This window comes from Phyllostomus discolor, chromosome 2, assembly GCF_004126475.2.
Source record: "Phyllostomus discolor isolate MPI-MPIP mPhyDis1 chromosome 2, mPhyDis1.pri.v3, whole genome shotgun sequence".
Classification (NCBI taxonomy): Eukaryota; Metazoa; Chordata; class Mammalia; order Chiroptera; family Phyllostomidae; genus Phyllostomus; species Phyllostomus discolor.
This window is the reverse complement of record NC_040904.2, coordinates 149,320,960-149,339,230: the sequence shown is the minus strand read 5'-3', so window position 1 is coordinate 149,339,230 and position 18,271 is coordinate 149,320,960. Positions and strand designations below refer to the sequence as shown.

Below are 18,271 nucleotides of genomic sequence, written 5' to 3'. Positions count from 1 at the left end.
AGGGACTGAACCCAAGTAAGTCTGTGCAGGAGCCCTTTAAGGGGAACCGCCTGGGACCACAGTAGCACTCTATCTCACTCAACCACCATCCCTGCTAGTTTTTACAGCCAGAAAGTATGGGAACTTTCCTTCCTGGCACTGGAATCCCAGGCTGCACAGCCTGCTGTGGGGCTGGGACCCCTCACTCCTCAGGTGGGACCTTTGCAGCATAGTATCCTTCCTGATTTGCCACATGTGGGTGTGGGGCAAACCCATTTTGTCATGGCCTCTCCTACCATCTTGCTGTGGCTTCTTCTTTATGTCCTTAGCTGTAGGAGTTTCTTTGAGCTAGATTTCAGACAGTCCTGAATAATAGTTATTTTGTAGTTTAATCATAATTTTGAGGTAGTTGTAGGAGGATGTGAGTATAGCATTTACCTAGGCCACCATCTTGATTGGAAGCCAAACAGTTGTTTTTTTAAAGAAGGAAAATACAAACATTTGAACACAATGCAATTAGTAATCTGTATGGCAAAAGATATCATAGTCCTGGCTAGCTAGCTCAGTTGGTTGAAGCATTGTCCCATACACCAAAAGGCTGTGGGTTTGATTCCTGGTGAGGGCAAATACCTAGGTTGTCAGTTCAATCCCCAAGTGGGGCATGTATGGCAGGCAACCTATCAATGTTTCTCTCTCATGTTACTGTTTGTGTTTCTCTCTCTCTCTCATTAATAAACATATCCTTAGGTGAAGATTAAAAAAATACTTCATAAAAAAAGAAATGACAGCTTAGAAAAAAAAAGTAACCCATATGGCAGACCAAAAGATTATTTCCCAATAAACAAAAAATTTCTACAAATTGTTTTAAAAAAGCTAATCAGACTGATACACAAGATAAGAATGAGTAATTTGCAAAAGAGAAAATTAAAAAAAAACAATATACATTAAAGATGCGCAGTCTTTTTCATGATCATAGAAATGCAAATGTAAGCAATAATGAAATACAGCATTTACTCCCCTAGTCAGCAAAAATTAAAAAGAACAACCACTAACTGCTGCTAACTTTGAATCAGTCAGGCACCTTTATACATTACTAATGGGCGGGTGAATGACTACAACTGTTCAGAAAACAATGATTTGGTAATATATTAATGAAAATACTCTAGGGGTAAAAAATCTCCTTTGAAAAATCTCTTATTCATATATTTAAAATATAAAACTCTATGTAAGTGAACAAAACCAAATCATATGTTTATGTATATATTTTATATGTATGTGTGTGTGTGTGTATATATATTCTGATTTTGGGTTAAAAAGATATATATATATTTTTCAAGTGTGTTTATTGCAGCAAAGATGTTTATTGTAGCAATTCTGTTATGGCAAATATAAAACACATACACAAAGAAATGAAAACTGCAAACAACATGGGTGTGCACTGAATCTGAGAACTAGTTTAAGAAAGTGTTTGATGTAAACAAACTTGGAAATTATGCAGCTATTCAGAAGAAGTAAGTCAAATTTATATTCAAAGACTCTAAGGTATATCTATGACCTATTATTATTACAAAAGCATCTTGAGGAATAAGTATGACTTAATTTTTAAAGCAACAGTAAAACATTTTAACATACATTTAGAATGAAGAAATGTGTAATATAAATGAAAAAGATTCACATACCAGCCTAATTATAAAGGAAAGCTTCAATTACCAAGAGTATGTATTCATATGTGTGAAATCCTTATTATTTGACCTTCTGTGGTAACTTGGAAATAAATATTAGGTTATTAATAAATTATTAGGTTATCAATAAATTATTCTGCTTTTGGGTTAATGATACCTTTAAAAATAAGTTTTTTTGTAGCAGTAGCTACTGACAATATAGCTAATGTTAAGATCCTAAAGGCAATCAATACATCATTTGATTTGAGAAAACTTTGGGGGGGAAGAAGGAGTTGCATCTGGGAGCAGGAGACAAGAGGTGAACACAGAGCAGTGTTAGTGCTTCTGGTCAATGGAAAAGAAAGTCTTTCAGCAGACAGGAGTAGTATAGTAGGTGGGTGTTTTATAGGAAGATGGCCCATGGTACACAAAAGCAGGTAGGGGTGTGTGCTGGTTGTGAGATCTGAGTGCAAAGATAAAACTAATGAAAAGGCAGGTCTCCAGGCCCAGGAACTGAAGTTCTGTTTGGCTGAACAAAGTAGACACTCGGGAAAGGAAGACGATGTCAAGAACCCAGGTAATCAGCAATGGAATATAAGCAGGGTTTTAGTCAGGACCACCATGAGTGGCTGTGAGGGTTGTGTGACGCACAGCTCTGGGGAATGCTGTTGGTTGAGATGGCCATGTGAAGGGTTCCTTCTAGATTTGTACAAGGTAGGAAGCCCATTACAAAACTGGGATTTTCCCCCCAAGATCAGAGTACATCAACAACAAAATTGGCATTATCATCACCCACTACCACCATGATTGTAACAGCTGACATTATGACAAAGTGTGGTGCTTGTAGGACGAATTCACTGATTCTAGAAAGAATCAAAGGAGGCAGCCAGGTCAGGTATCACAATTACCATTAAAATGAAGACATAAAAACTCAGAATGTTCGTTGACTTCCCAAGATCTCCAAGGTAGTTTTAGTGGCAGAAGAGGCATGTGAACCCAGGGTGTCTCTTAAAACCATTCTGTTCCCACTGTGTGAAACTGCTCACAAGGAGGGAGAAGTCTGGGCCCTGATGTGCGTATTGGTTGAGGTTGGGCCCACTGGGCAGTGTGCCAAACATATGATTATATACACTGTAATTCTTTTATATAAACTATATTTTATTTCTTCAACCTGATGGGTAAACACATTCTTTCTGTAAGGGGATTTCCTGCTGTGTAACATTCCGACTCAACTTGTCCGTACTGATTGCTATTTTGTCAGAGTGACTATGTATTTAGGACATATTAGAGAAAAGATTTATGGCAGCTTACAAAAACACATATGAAACAAAACAATATAAAGCATGGAAGTGAGGAAATTGAATTAAAAGAAAAATGAGTGAAGAAATGGAAACATCCAGCCAAGAATGAAGTTAGTTCACAAAATAAATAAGGCATTCAATAAAGTTCCCTAAATTTGTTAGAGGTATACCACAAATTTAGCTCTCAGCTTTTTAGCAGTCAAGAGTTAGAGGGAAACATGATTCACAGCATTTAAAAGATATAATTATAAGCCAACCAGAGACTCAAGAGAAATGCAACTATTCTTGGTAGTAAAACTAGCAAGATATATTTTGCATTGTCCATATAATGTTAATAATAGCATCCAATTTTTACAAGGATCTTCCTATGTGTCAAGCACACTACAAAGTGTCTTGAATTCTTTATCTAATTCAATTCCTGCAACAACTCTATAGGATGGATATTATTAGAATCACTTTTTCTTTTTCCACAAATGAGCAACTGAAATACAGAGATGTTAAGTCAGTCACTGCAGGAAACACATTTAATATGTGATTTAGGATTCTAATACATTTCTGCTGATTCCAGAATTATACTTCTCCCACAGAGCTTCCATGTAGGAGCTACACCTTGATTTAATCCCTAGATATCCAGAATTATCCAACAGAATCCTTCAATATCCAATATAATATCATCCTTACAATTTTGCTCTGCCTCATAACTGTTTTGTTTTCCTTTTTCTTTTTGTTTTGTTTTCTTTTTAAAAATATTTTATTTATTTATTTTTAGAGAGGGGGAAGGGAGGGAGAAAGAGAGGGACAGAAACATCAATGTGTAGTTGCCTCTCACACACCCCCTGACCGGGGACCTGGCCCACAACCAAGGCATGTGCCCTGATCAGGAATTGAACCAGCAACCCCTAGCTTCACAGGCCCGTGCTCAATCCACTGAGCCATACCAGCCAGGGCTATTTTGTTTTCTTTATCGCACTTACCACCATCTGAAATTATGTTCAGTTGTTTACTTATTTTATGTCTTTCTTCCATTAGAATTTAAATTACATAGCTGAAATAATCTTGTTCATCTTGCCACTCTTACATCCCCAGAGTCTTCTTTACTGAGGAGGCAACTCAACAATATTTTTAAATGAATGAATATTTCAAGGAGCAAGGAGCAAATATCCATTCAAAACTTTTCCATGTCTGAGAATCCAGTTTCTCCTACTTATTCTTGGTGAGGCAAGATAGTTAGAAGGTAGGAAAAATCCTTGGCGAGTGGAATGGGGAAACTGAGTCAGATAAATTGCTGAGCAATTTACAGCCAGATAATAAATCACAAGGTCTTATCTTCCCTAACCAAGGACACTCAGGAGCAAATGGTTTATATATTCCAGACCATGCTAGGGCAGACCTGCCTCAGTCCTGGTCACTCTTTGATGACATTCTTTGAAGGTGAAACTGACCAGAGAATGACCCCCACTCTTTTATAAGTTTATTTTGATTCATCACCATGTCAAAGGACACACCAGTAAAGCTGATGAATATTCTATTGAGATCCTCTCCTGAGACCTCCCCTATAATTTCAGCCTTTAGAAAACAGATAAAAAGCCCTGGCTGGCATAGCTCAGTGGATTGAGCATGGGCTGGGAACCAAAGTGTCCCAGGTTCGATTCCCAGCCAGGGTACATTTCTGGGTTGCAGGCCATAACCCCCAGCAACCGCACATTGATGTTTCTCTCTCTCTCTCTCTCTCCCCCCCTTCCCTCTCTAAAAATAAATAAATAAATAAATAAATAAATAAATAAAAAAGAAAACAGATAAAAACCCTTAAGACAAAGGACCCCATGTGCACGCTCTCTGGAGCACACACGTGCCGTCACCTCCTTCTTTCCTCAGGCATGTATCTTTTTTTTTTTCTCCTAAGCTCTATGGGTTCCCAGAAGTCCTGCAACCAGAGATGCAGCAGGCAGTGGCAGCTCATCCACTAACCCTCTGAACCTGTCTCCAAGGGTCCTCCTTTTGCCTTTGTAACTTGTTTCCTGAGTTTGTGCAGCTCACCTGACTCACTTTTTCTGCCTCTGTGACCTTCTTTCTAAAGGGCCAAGGTAGCTTCTCCTAGACTTAACTCTTCCTTATGTTTCCAAAGGACCAAGGCAACTGTGTCTAGGCTCACTCCTATTGCTATTACCTTGCCTTTTCTATCTTAAGCTCTTCCTTTGTTTTACTAACCACAGCTTTGACAAATGTACTCTCAAAATTACCTGGACTTGTGTTGTAAAACCTTTCCTGTATAAAGTCAAGAACCCATATATTTAAGACTGCTAGTTCCTTATAGATATTACTTACATATTCTTCTCCAGTCCATGGCTTATGTATATCAGTTATTCACCAAAAATATATTGTTTCCTATAACTAAGACATTTTTTATAATCTAGCTTGGCATTGATTTGATCTTATCCATCTGATTTGTAATTTTAAAAAATATACTTAAGAATAAAGATGATACCATTGCTTGCCACACATCGACAATTTTTTTCATTCATTTGCCCACGGAAAAAGATTGCTGGTTTTAAAGCCTATATTTAAAAAAATTTCCTGGCAGCCTGTTCAACATAGATTTTGCTATTTGCAGCCCAATATTTCCTATTTAAGAAAACAGGCCAGTTTTAAAAAAGATAGAAATTAACTCAATGGCTTAACACACAAAGAACCTGTTCTGTTTAAACACCTAATTCTAGTTGCTATGTTTTCAGGTGGGAAAAATAATCAAATTTGTTAGCCATGCAGCATCACAAGATCAGGGGTGTGATCAGGGATGTTAATAGAGCATGAAATGATAGGAGGCTTTCTAAACTATACACACAAACAAATATAGACTCCAGAGATATTCAGAATAATTGATTGGATGGCATTAATGAACGCAATCCAGAAAATCTCAGAATAAGATAGATTCTCATCCATGGTTGTCTAACACCCATTCTCAGTGCTCTCTAAGACTTTCAGGCTCTCTTGTAATTTGAATCCCATGGCTGTCATTCCTAGAGAGGAGGGCAAAGAGGTCTCACAAACACAGCTCTTCCTGCAGTCTTAGAAACTGTGAACATTTGCTCTCTCCTTCAAAAGTGGGTCTTTCTTTTCTTTTTCCTTTAAACTTATGTGTTGCTAGTATAGACTAGAGTATATGAAAATGTAGGGTAAATTGAAAGATATGTAAAGTTGATAATGTCCTCTTGACTTGTTTTCTGAATTAAAATGGTTCAACTATGCCAGACAGGTATGAAAAGAAACAACTTGGGAAATGAATAATGGTTGGATTATATTTTTGCATTTCAAAAAACATGGAAAATGGCTAAGTACAAGATTATAACCAACCGTCTTTATGAAAAGATGATGATAAATGGCTAAGGTGAAGTGGTATTATGATTTACATTAGGAAAAATATTTTGGTCAGTTTCCATAGCTCCTGGCACATACATCCTAAAACCATGTAGTTTCCTATATGAGCTATAGGAGCATCTTTTTAAAGCTATTTAGTTTTGTTCCTAGTTCCTAAAATAACTCCAGAGCCATAAAGGTAAAATTGCCATCATTTGTTATTCATTATAAGCCCTTGTAAGCACACCCAAGTTTATGTTAATGAACTAACTTTTGGAAAGCCCCTAAGAATAGGGGCAGGTTGCCAGGGAAACCAACTGGTGAATAGAGGAATTAGAATGATTTCAGTCCTGACCTCTAACCTCTGGGGAGGAGGGAGAAGGGCTGGATCACCAATAGCCGGTGATTTCATCAATCATGCCTATGTAAAGAAGCCTCTGCAAAATTCCAAAAAAAAAAAAAAGGATTTGAAGGGATTCCAGATTGGTGAACACGTGGAGGTGGTGGGAGTGGGGAGCACCCAGAGAGGGCTAGGAAGTTCTGCATCTTTTCCCACATACCTTGCCCTATGCATCTTTTCCATTTACCAGTTCCCGAATTATATCCTTTTATAATAAACTGGTAATCTAGTAAGCAAAAGTGTTACCATCATTGTTAAGCTAGATGTTGAAAGGAGAAATAAAGGGAACTAGACATTGAGCTTAATAAATTAGGAAACAGGGACCCTGCTTACTTCAATAGGAAGTGACCATTTTAAGCATCCCAAAGGATGACAGCATTGCTCCTCCAAGGGGACTAACACTCCTCCCTTCCCTCCTCCCGGGCTAGATTGTTCGGGGGTGCCAGGGGAGGTGCGGGACCTAAAAGGGGCCTGTCAGTCTAACTAGGAGGTGTAAACCCAACCAAAGCCTGCAAAATTGGGAGGTTAATTGGTTCACTTGAAAAAGACACCTGGTCTGTCCAAAGCACAAGTTAATATGACCCCAGGAAGACAAAGATGCTCTCTCTCTCACCTGTGACCTTAACTCATGCAGTGTACATACCTGTTCTCTTTATGGCCACATGGCCCATGGCCTCCAGGAGGGAGGCTGAATACCACAGCACAGCAATGGATTATAGCTAGAAACACACACTAAGCTAGCTTAACGCTGGACTGGACTAGACTTGAATATGGAGCATAGACTCCAAGCAGTGGCCTTCATCCTGGCCTTATTAAAAAAAAAGATTGGACCTTTTATAGGACAAGACAAACAAAGATGGGATATTGGAAAGTCAGGAGGGTAATGTCCTTAATTATACATCATAAATGAACCATACCATAGAGCCACATCCTTCCCTGTGGGCCTCAGTACATTTTGTGTATGTGTGTTGATAGTGCAAGAACCCCACTTCCACCGGATAACAACAGATCTGATGCTATTTCCAAGTAGATAGTGTCAGAACTAAATGAAATTGTAGATGACAAGCTGCTGTCACAGAATTGCTTGGTGTGGGAAATCTGCCCCCTACTCACATGTGGTGGCCAAAAATGTCTTAAGTGAAGTGTTAAGTAAGAGTAATGTAGAGAGCAGAGGGGGTGTTAGCAGTGGGATTGGCTAGAATGGTCCTGGCTCAGGAAAACATGTGGTTTGGGAAGACAGAGAATGGAAGGGCAGGAGATAAAGAACCTTGACTCCCTAGTGACCATGTGGTCACTCAGGGTATGAAGTATCAGCTGTGCTGCACTCAGTTACTAACAGTAAAAATTACCAATGAGTTAGCTTCACAACTTTGCCCAGGGAGAGAACCTTCAAGAGACTTTCAGCTCCTGCATTTTTTTTAAACAAGAGAAAGCAGCAAATTGTTTCTACCATTTAAATTATGGACATCATGTTGAGGCAACTGAGATGTTGGCTAAACAGTGCCAATCCCATCATGCATAGGTAGGGCCAGTGCCCAGAGAACCCAATAGAATTACCTATTAGCAGTTAGATTTTCAAGCAGAGCATCATATAGTTAAAAAGCAAAACCTAACCACGATTTGTAGGTATTTATGGTTAGAGAGAAATAGAGAAAGGAAGAAGAAAAGAAAGAAAAAGGGACAAACTCACTCACAGAGGTTACAAGAGGACCCCCAGTTCTTAACAACTAGAAAACCAAAGAGCATTTTTAAAGACCTGACAAGTAAATATTTGTTCCAAAGAAAACACACCTTCTTTGTTTATCTGTAGATCCAATTTATTTTTACACTACTGTAGAAATTTTGGATTTAAAAAGGGGGCCCTGACTGGTATGACTCAGTGGATTGAGTGCTGGTCTGTGAACCAAACAGTCATGGGTTCGACTCCCAGTCAGGGCACCTGCCTGGGTTGTGGGCCAGGTCCCCAGCATGCGGTGTGCAAGAGGCAACCCCACATTGATGTTTCTCTCCCTCCTTCCCCCTCTCTCTAAAAATAAACAAATAAAACCTTAAAAAATAAATGGAGAGGTGTTAGGCTCCAATATAAAGAGACATAGCACTTCCAAGTTTCTCAGTGAAAAAAGTCCTAAAAGAATATTTTATGTGCTCTTAATAGAACACTCTCTCTTTTTTTGTCCTTATAACTTCTTTGGCTGTTTTAAATACTTCCTTTGCCTAATATTTAAGGCCTATGGAACACAAATAATTTGGCCAAGTGAAAAAAAATAGACCCATATTACAATTATATACAGAGTTCATAAAGACTTTCCTTTAAGATAAATTTCTCAAATTCTTTCAATAATATTAGTTAGGCAGTTGCAATAAAAAGAATACTATATTTGATATATACAATATTTATTTATCCTCAAAATCAGCTGCTTTAAATCACTGAATGTGTTGGGAATAAGTCACTATATAAAACTGTAAAATCCATTACACAATGGAATTTTTAGCAGCTGTAAAGAAATGATGCTATATGTTCTGGCCAAGATGGAGGCATAGGTAGACACATTGTGCCTCCTCACACAACCAAGATAGGGACAACAACAGTTTAGAAACAGAATAACAATCACAACTGACAGAAAATTGAACTGTATGGAAGTCGGACAACCAAGAAGTTAAAATAGACCCGTTCATCCAGATGGGTAGGAGGGGCGGGTCATGCTTTGGAGAGGAGAGTGGAGAGTGTTGGGACAGGACGTGTAAGGCATCCAGGGCATGCATGACTGCAGCGGGTGGACCCTGAGCGCACAAGCAGCAGCTGGCAGACCCAGAGAGGTGGGAATTGTGAAGCAAGGCACTGCACACAACCCAGGATCCCAGCACTGGGAAATAGAGCTTCGGGACACTGACTGAAAACACCTGTGGGGGTTGAGGTGCAGGGAGAGACTCCCAACCTCACAGGAGAGGTCCTTGGAAAGTCCTATGGCATGCACAAGTGCACTCACACAGGAATTGGCACCAGAGGGGTCCAGTTTGCTTGGGGGAAGTGGCAGAAGGGACTGAAGTCCCAAGGAGAGTGGAGCAAGCGCCACTGTTCCCCCTTGGATCCTGTCCCCACATACAATGTCACAACCCAGCGACTGCCGTGCCTCACCTTGGTGAACACCGAAGGCTCCACCCCCATATGTAAGAGGTGAAACCAGACCAAAAAAAAAAAAAAAGATGGCTCAAACAGAATTGGAAGCCCTACTACAACCAGTACTTTTAAGTGACTAAGAGATAGCCAACCTATCAGATGCACAGTTCAAAGCTCTGGTAATCAGGATGCTCACAGAATTGGTTGATTTTGGCCCCAAATTAGATGAACAAATGAAGGCTACAATAAGAGAAATGAAGAAAAATGCACAGGGAACCAATAGTGATGGGAAGGAAACTGGGACTCAAAACAATAGAGTAGACCAGAAGGAAGAAAGAAACAACCAAACAGAAAAGAATGAAGAAATAAGAATTCAAAAAATGAGGAGAAGCTTAAGAACCTCCAGGACATGTTTAAACGTTCCCACATCTGAATTATAGGGGTACCAGCAGGAGAAGAGGAAGAGCAGCAAGTGGAAAACTTATCTGAACAAATAATAAAGGAGAACTTCCCCATTCTGGAAAAGGAAATAGACTTCCAGGAAGTCCAGGAAGCTCAGAGAGTCCCAAAGAAGTTGGACCCAAGAAGGAACACACCAAGGCACATCATAACTACATTAGCCAAGGTAAAAATGAAGGAAAGAATCCTAGAAGCAACAAGAGATAAGGAGACAGTAACCTACAAAGGAGTTCCCATCAGACTGTCAGCTGATTTCTCAAAAGAGACTTTACAGGCAAGAAGGGACTGGAAAGAAGTATTCCAAGTCATGAAAGGGAAGGATCTACATCCAAGATTGCTCTATCCAGCAAAGCTTTCATTTAGAATGGAAAGGCAGATAAAGTGCTTCTCAGATAAGGTCAAGTTAAAGGAGTTCATCATCACCAAGCCCTTATTTTATGAAATGTTAAAGGAATTTATCTAAGAAAAAGAAGATAAAAAACATGTATAGTAAAATGACAGAAAACTCACAATAATTAACAACCACACCTAAAACAAACATGAAAAAACTAAGCAATCAACTAGAACAGGAACAGAACCACAGAAATGGAGATCACATGGAGGGTTAGCAACAGGGGAGTGGGAGGAGGGGAGAGGTGGAAAAGGTACAGAGAATAAGTAGCATAGATGGTAGGTAGAAAATAGATAGGGGGAGGGTAAGAATAGTATGGGAAATGTAGAAGCTAAAGAACTTATGACACATGGACATGAACTGAATGGGAAGAATGTGGGTGGGAGAGGGTGTGCAGGGTGGAGGGGAATGAAGGGGGGTAATTGGACAACTATAATGGCATAATCAATAAAATATATTTAAAAAATAAATAAAAATTTAAAAAGATGCTATATAAAGATAGTTAATGGTATGAAAATGTGCCCATAATATAAACTAAGTAAAAAATATAAGACTTTATGCATGCAGATTCCATATTTTTATAAAACACAGTCTATACCATATATGTATATGACTAATAGATACATATATTAGGATGACATTATAATGTAATAGTTAAGGCTTATTTTTGTTCCTCTTATTCCTTCTCTATATTTTCAACAATTCTGAAATTCTATGAAATCTTGGAGAAAACTGTCTGTACCTAAATATATTCCATCTCCAATAAGTGTGTTAATTAATTAATTCAGTTCTTTTAAGACTTCAGTTATTTTAGTGCTGAGGCTAAATGATCCAAAACAAGCAGGTGTGCCGAGTGGTCGGGTTTTGAAACTTCACGTAGACATTGCCTGAGCTTGACCTCTAATGTTTCCAGCATGTGTTCAAGCATCCTCCTCGCCTTAGGAGCTAGGAACAGAGAAAAGCAACAGATGGTGACAGTTACGACTGTCAGGATGCCAAGCTCAAGAATGGAATTTTGACTTCAAGACTATTTTCCAGGGGGGCAACAATATCTGGAGAATCTAAGCACAAAGCTTATCAAAATGCAAGGATTTGGGGTAAAAGAAAAGGTGATTATATAAGCTCTTATAGTTCAACATGAAGCATTTAGGGTAAATTAAGAAAAAGACAAAAATTTAACCAAATTTCCAAAGTAGATTACAGAGCTTTTTTCTGAACTTTCTTAAAAGTAAAATAGGATTTGACAGTATAATTCATTTTTTATTATTATGTATAATAAAGATCCATGGTCATCATGGATCTTTTGTCTTTTTCTCTCTGGCTCCAATGTTAACATCTAGCTATCAATGAGTGTATTTTCAGAAGAATAAAAATTAACATTACCACTACTTAAATGAAGTATAATTCATAAAGTTAAATTTTCTGTTGAAAAAATTTATAGCATTTTTCTGAAAGCAAATCAAATGATTTATGGTTAAATATAAAATGTTTGAGTTTTGAAGTCAGGCAAATTAGGATTTTAATCTGCCTGTCACCCTTATTATTAACAGTGTAACCTGGAGAAAGTTCCTGATTTGGAACCTTGATTTCCTTGTCTGTAAATTGACATCTAATCATGAGTTTCTTTCAAGCTGGAAGGCTCTTTATTGATGTAGTTCCTTCCGCCATGACTATATATGATGACATTTCTGTACTATGGTTTCTGCACAGTTACCTTTCCTGAATTTATAGATAGAAGTACATAACAAGCAATAGCATAATCCAATGATTCCTCAACTTTCTTTGAAGATTGGGGTACACACTCTAAGGCGGCCCCCAATGGTCCCTGCCTTCTAGTATTCATTCCCTCTGTAGTCTCTGTCCCATGAATGCAGGCTAGACCTAGTGACTCATTGCTAATGAACAGAATCAAGTGTGAATGATGGTATGTGACTTGGAGACTCAGTCATACAAGGCAGTCTAGTGTCTTTTTCTCTCTCTCTTCACATGCTCTGGGGGAAGCTGTGTTGTGAGCAGCTCTGTGGAGATATCCACGTTTGAGGAACTGAAGCTTCCAGCTCATAGCCATGTCAGTGAACTTGGAAGTGAATCTTTCAGCTCAGTCAAGTATTCAGAGACTTTGACAGCTTGACTTCAGAAACCTCTGAGGCAGAACTACACAACTAATCTGTTCCCAAGTTCCTGCCCTTCATAAACTGTGTGACATAATACATATTTCTTGTTTGAAGATGCTAAATGTTGAGGTAATATGTTATGTAAAAACAGATAACTAATACACAGAACAAATACCAAATCACAAAGTTGGTAGGGTCTACAGGCAAAGTGCCACTTTCAAAGAAGACAAGTTTCTATAATATTACCACATTTATTTGAAAATTAAAGAAAAAATTTGATTGTTTTAACAAATGGATTGCCATATCAAGACATGGCAGAGATTTTTTTCCTAGGTTTTTACACTCATTCCCTCTAGGAACTTGGGACAAGTGTCTCAGACTGTATGGGAAGATATCCAGGTCACACCCTACATTATGGTACACTGTATCATACATCCATTTAGCATTTTTAATTTGGTATTTACTATGGCCCTGAATGCCTTTGACATGTAATAATTCATAACTTCCCAAAAGCCTGCATTTGAATCACACTTTCTGTGAGTTATGCACCTGCTTCCCCTATAGCTCAAGCCATTCCTTTTACTCCCCATCCCATATGCAGTTACCATAAAGAAGTATATAGGCTACAGTGCTTTTTGCAAATTTTAGACATTCTAGCAACATAATATCCTGGGTCCAACAGATTGCACTAAATCAGGGTCCTTATCATTGGCATAGTTTAGATATCAGGACATTGCCCAAGCACCTTAATTTTCTCCTATGTCAGAATGAATTTGCCACTACTGGAGAACTCAGAGTATGACTTTTGTCACTCATTTTGTACAAGAATCAAACTCCTGAAGCTAAGTGGTAAGTCCTCATTTTTTGAAGGGACTATTGTGTCTTGAAAACTGAAGTCTTAACAGTCTGCTTTATGGAACACGGCCTTCCCCATGTTCTCCCAATGACAGAGGCTTGGTGGCATCTCTCTCCAGCTGACTCCAGCAGCACATTAATTCTACAGGGAAGAAAGTGTCACAAAGGGACCTGGACCAGGATAGAGAGACATAAAAAATCTCATGAAACAAACAAACAAACAAACAAACAAAAAACCCAAATACTCTGCTTTAGGTTACCTTAAGCTGCTATCTGGCATCCGTTCTTTGGTTGTTAACAATGTCAGTTTTTATTCAGGTGACCTCTCCTACTATATACAGCTTATGGGTGTTTAGGGATGTTCTAGGGGTGAGGCATGCTGTTTAGGTTTTAGATAATTAGCCTAATTTTATCACTCAGCCACAAATTATTTAAGGATGAAGCAAATACTTCACTTAGATTGGTCTAGTCATAGGAATGCCCAGTATATTAATGAGACTGTGAAAGAGTCAGTTTTTCCCACTGAATAGGAGCCCACAAAGATGAAGCTCCAGGAGTTTTAGGAAACCAAGTTGAGATGAAGAGCACAGACCCAGTCTGAGAATGAAGTCACCCCAGAGGAAGCAGAATTGGGAGATCAATCCTTACTGATTATTTGAGCCCTTGATCCAATCATACCTATAGCTAGATAGGGTAGAGAAATGTTACTTGAACCACAAAATTTTCTCTAGTTTGGATTAGATTTCTTGTCACTTGTAAAACAATATTCCTAACTAATAAGTCTTTCCTGACATAGCAGAATTCTAGTGGATGCTACGCAGATTAAACCTGCCCTTTGAAACATTCACCACACAAATACAAAATTATAATTAAACCAATTTCTCTATTGAAAAAAATGTCCAAAAATTATTTATAGACATGATATAATGCACTAAACAATACAAAACTTATTTACTGTGGCAAGGCAGTGAGAAGGGTGGACTTTCAAAGCCCTTCAAATCATAGCTAGGAATTATCTCTTTCCCTGTAGGATGAAACTCAAAAATTGGTCAACAGCAGAACCAAGCTGAGGTTCAAGGCGTAACAACCAGAGTTCAGGATGTAACTGAAAATCAGAGTTATTCAAAGTTTTTGGCTTTAATTGTTATCTAAATCAACTACCTGATAAAAATATTTGCAATAAAAGTTCTGTGTTGAAAAACAAGACAATGTCTGTCCGTGTGCTGAGCTGGGCAAGTGGTGAGCTCAGCCTCACCACTTTTGGACTCTAGGAATCTCACAAAGGCCACCTCAGCCTCCTGGAAACTCCCCATCACACTCTTATGTGCTCACAGAAGTCTTTCCATTGCCCTAAGAACAGACACTATACCATCTTTCTTCTCTTCCCTGCCTTCCTACCCCATTCCCCCTTCCTTCCCTCCCTCCTTTGCCCATCCCCTTCTCTTTCTTTCCTTCTCCTCCTCTTCCACATATTCCTTCTCCTCCTTCTTCCTTCTCTTTATTTTATTTTCCTTTTCTCAATTCCATCCTCTGGAGTAAACCATTTATATTCCACCATTTATTTCAAAGCCTTCCTAATCCCCAGTTTTCTCATATTTTTCCCAGATTGAAATACTCTTCATTTAACAATCTCTGCTGATCTTGCTGAACTGGAAAGACCTGCAGCTGCTTCCATTATACCATTTGCACTGACGATCCAGGGTTCCCTCCTTCCTGATGTTGTGGCCATGTGCCCTGATGAATATCTTGGGGGTCCAGTGATAAGAGCTACAAAGTTTCCAGCACACATTTGGTGAAAGCCATTGTTGTTGTTTTGGCTTTTATCACAGCACTGACCTTGAAGATATTCACCTTCCTTCTACATTGAATTTGTACAAAAATCTTATTAACAGCTTCTTAACTAAGCTTCAGGAGCACAGTTATCATCCTTTGGGATAAACATTTTAACTATGCTGTCCTTTCCTTGGAGTAAATAAACTATAGATTTTCCTAATTATAAAAGAAATATTCCTAATTATAAAATAAAAGGAAAAAATCATTTGTACACAAATGCTTTTATTAAATGCTTTGTGAATACAATTAGGAATCAGGAAAGGAAGAGGGACATATGCATCTTTCATGTTCTGGTTAAATATCTCCTTCTAAAACTCACTATCTTAATGATGTCAGAAGTGAGAGAGAGAGAAAAAGAGAGAGAAATGTAAAAGTAAAAATGTTATCTCTCCCTCTGAGCTAGGAAGGTTTAGAAATCACATATATATTTTGGAGGTTGGAAACGGTTTTTTATTCCAGCTGGGAAAAGTCCCAATAATTTGCTTAATTTAAGAAATTATACTTATCATCATTGTTCATTTTTATAGAAAGTAATCCAAAAAATATTTTTTGGTACCATTGCAATATTCCTCAAGCAAAATATTACCTGCAATATATATATATATATATACATAAATATATATACACATATATTTTTTATATACATGTTTTTATATATACGTACATATATACATATATGTATATATATATATAAAACACATACCCTCTAGTCACATAAGCACATATTAATTACTCCATCAAAGTCATTTAGTCACCAGAATATCTCCCTTTCATCATCTGTACTCCATTATTAAATGTCTTTTCTGGATAGATGAACCTTCAAACCAGCTGATACTTGACTGAATGTTGACCCTCTGTTTTTTTGAGTAAGCTGAACATTATTGATTTATTTCAAAATAATCCCACTTCCCGGGTTTTCCCACTAAATCACCATGTACATCAGTAATGTAAGTGGATTACAGGAAACATTAGCACTAGCAGTTGTTGCAAACTATCAAAGCCACAAATGGTTAGAGCTTAGATCAAGAGAGGTTAAGGAAGGCTAATGCAGTGAAATAGCCTATCACCTCTTTGTAATCATCACCCAAAAGAAAAAGCACAGCTTTTTCATGACTTTCCAAACCACAAATAAGCAAAAAGTGAAATGACATGCCAAAATTCCTTATTGATGCCTTTTATCCTTCATAATAGTAAATGAACTAGACACTACATGACATTATAAGATAGGACAAAACTCTTGAACCATAATTTACAGTGACTTTAAGAGTTGATGACTATGGGTATATGATATTACTACAGGAAATATCTCCCCTGGGCCCTAGCATTATCACAGGCATATCCAGATACAGCGACATCATTAACATCATTTATCTTCACTGAATACACGGCTTTCACCTTCAGAACATCTGTTACTCATGTAAATGCAGAGAATTTGTTCAAGTATTTCAAAAGGCAAATGACCCACATATTTTCTCTTAAGAGCTTATCTTGTGTTCTCAATTTATGTTATTTACTGAATTACTGACATTCCCCTCCAGACATTTCTCAAGCAAAAGCAGAGCCATTTCATTTGCCTCAGTTTCTAGATATCTCAAATAAAGACTGGATCACAATAAATTTTCAATGTATGCTAACTGGAAACATCAATAAATGGACTTGATTCTTAATATTAGTTAAAGTACCTATATGTGGCAGATAAAAAAATAAAGAAAAGGGAAAAAAGCTTGTTAAATGTCATTACATTTTGGTGCATAAAGAGATTGCCAAAATGCAAACATGTCTTCATTGAATTATCCTGGCCTTAAAAGTCAACATATTTGATTATATTTTGGGGCATAAATGCAATAACAACCATCTAGTTAATGATTTGTAATTTTAATGTGGAGCCTCCTATAGTGGTTTTAAACTTGAAAGGGATGATTGATAGTCTAAATAGTGGATCGACCTCAGCATATATTAAAACTATGATATCTCCACACACTGGGGACCTCTGGCCTGGATGACATATCCTAAGAATACAAGGAATGGGGCCTTTGTACCACCTTGACTAATAAGAACAGTGTTTGTTCAGTGATATTAAGAATATTATCCATTAATTCCTCCCAAACGATTTTATTGACTTCAGTGACAGAAAACCACCTTCCACCTAATACACTTCTTCCCTCTCAGTGGGCTCTTCATTTCTTACAATTTCAGTCAAGTGAACAGAAGATCTTTAATAAGTATTATTTATTTATATAAAAATATTGAAGCATATCTGCTTAGAAGAGATTTTCATGGAAGAAAGGAGGCTCAGTGCAGGATATAATATGCCATACTTGTAAGGCCTTCCTAAAGCAAATTTTAATTCAAATATTTATTAAACACCTACTCTGTACCATGCACTGTGCTATGCACAGAGGATGTAGACAAGATTTCTTTCATTTTTAAATTGATTTTTAGAGAGAGAGGAAAAGGGAGAGGGAGAGAGAGAGAAACATTGATTTGTTGTTCAACTTATTTGTGCATTCATTGACTCATTCTTGCATGTGTCCTGACCAGGAATCAAACCTGCAATCTTGGCATATCAAGACAACACTCTATCTGAGTTACCTGGCTAGGGGCAGGCAAAATTTTTTATTTCATGGGCTCCTCAAATTCAAAGGTAAGTCAAAAGACAACAATCAAGTAACAAAAAGGAAATATTAGGGAATGAAAAGTGCTGTGGTAAAAACAAATATCACTGAAATCCAAAGATAATTATTCATCATTAGATTTTTTTCAACATCAGCCACAAATGAATGCATCAGCATGAGTCAAGTGCAAT

General features: G+C 37.8%; 1 protein-coding gene across 1 annotated transcript in view; it reads right to left on the bottom strand.

The window, feature by feature from the left end:
* The window catches only part of PTPRR (protein tyrosine phosphatase receptor type R), a 242,574-nt gene that overhangs the window by 196,970 nt on the left and 27,333 nt on the right, over window positions 1–18,271 (bottom strand). The window lies entirely within an intron of this gene.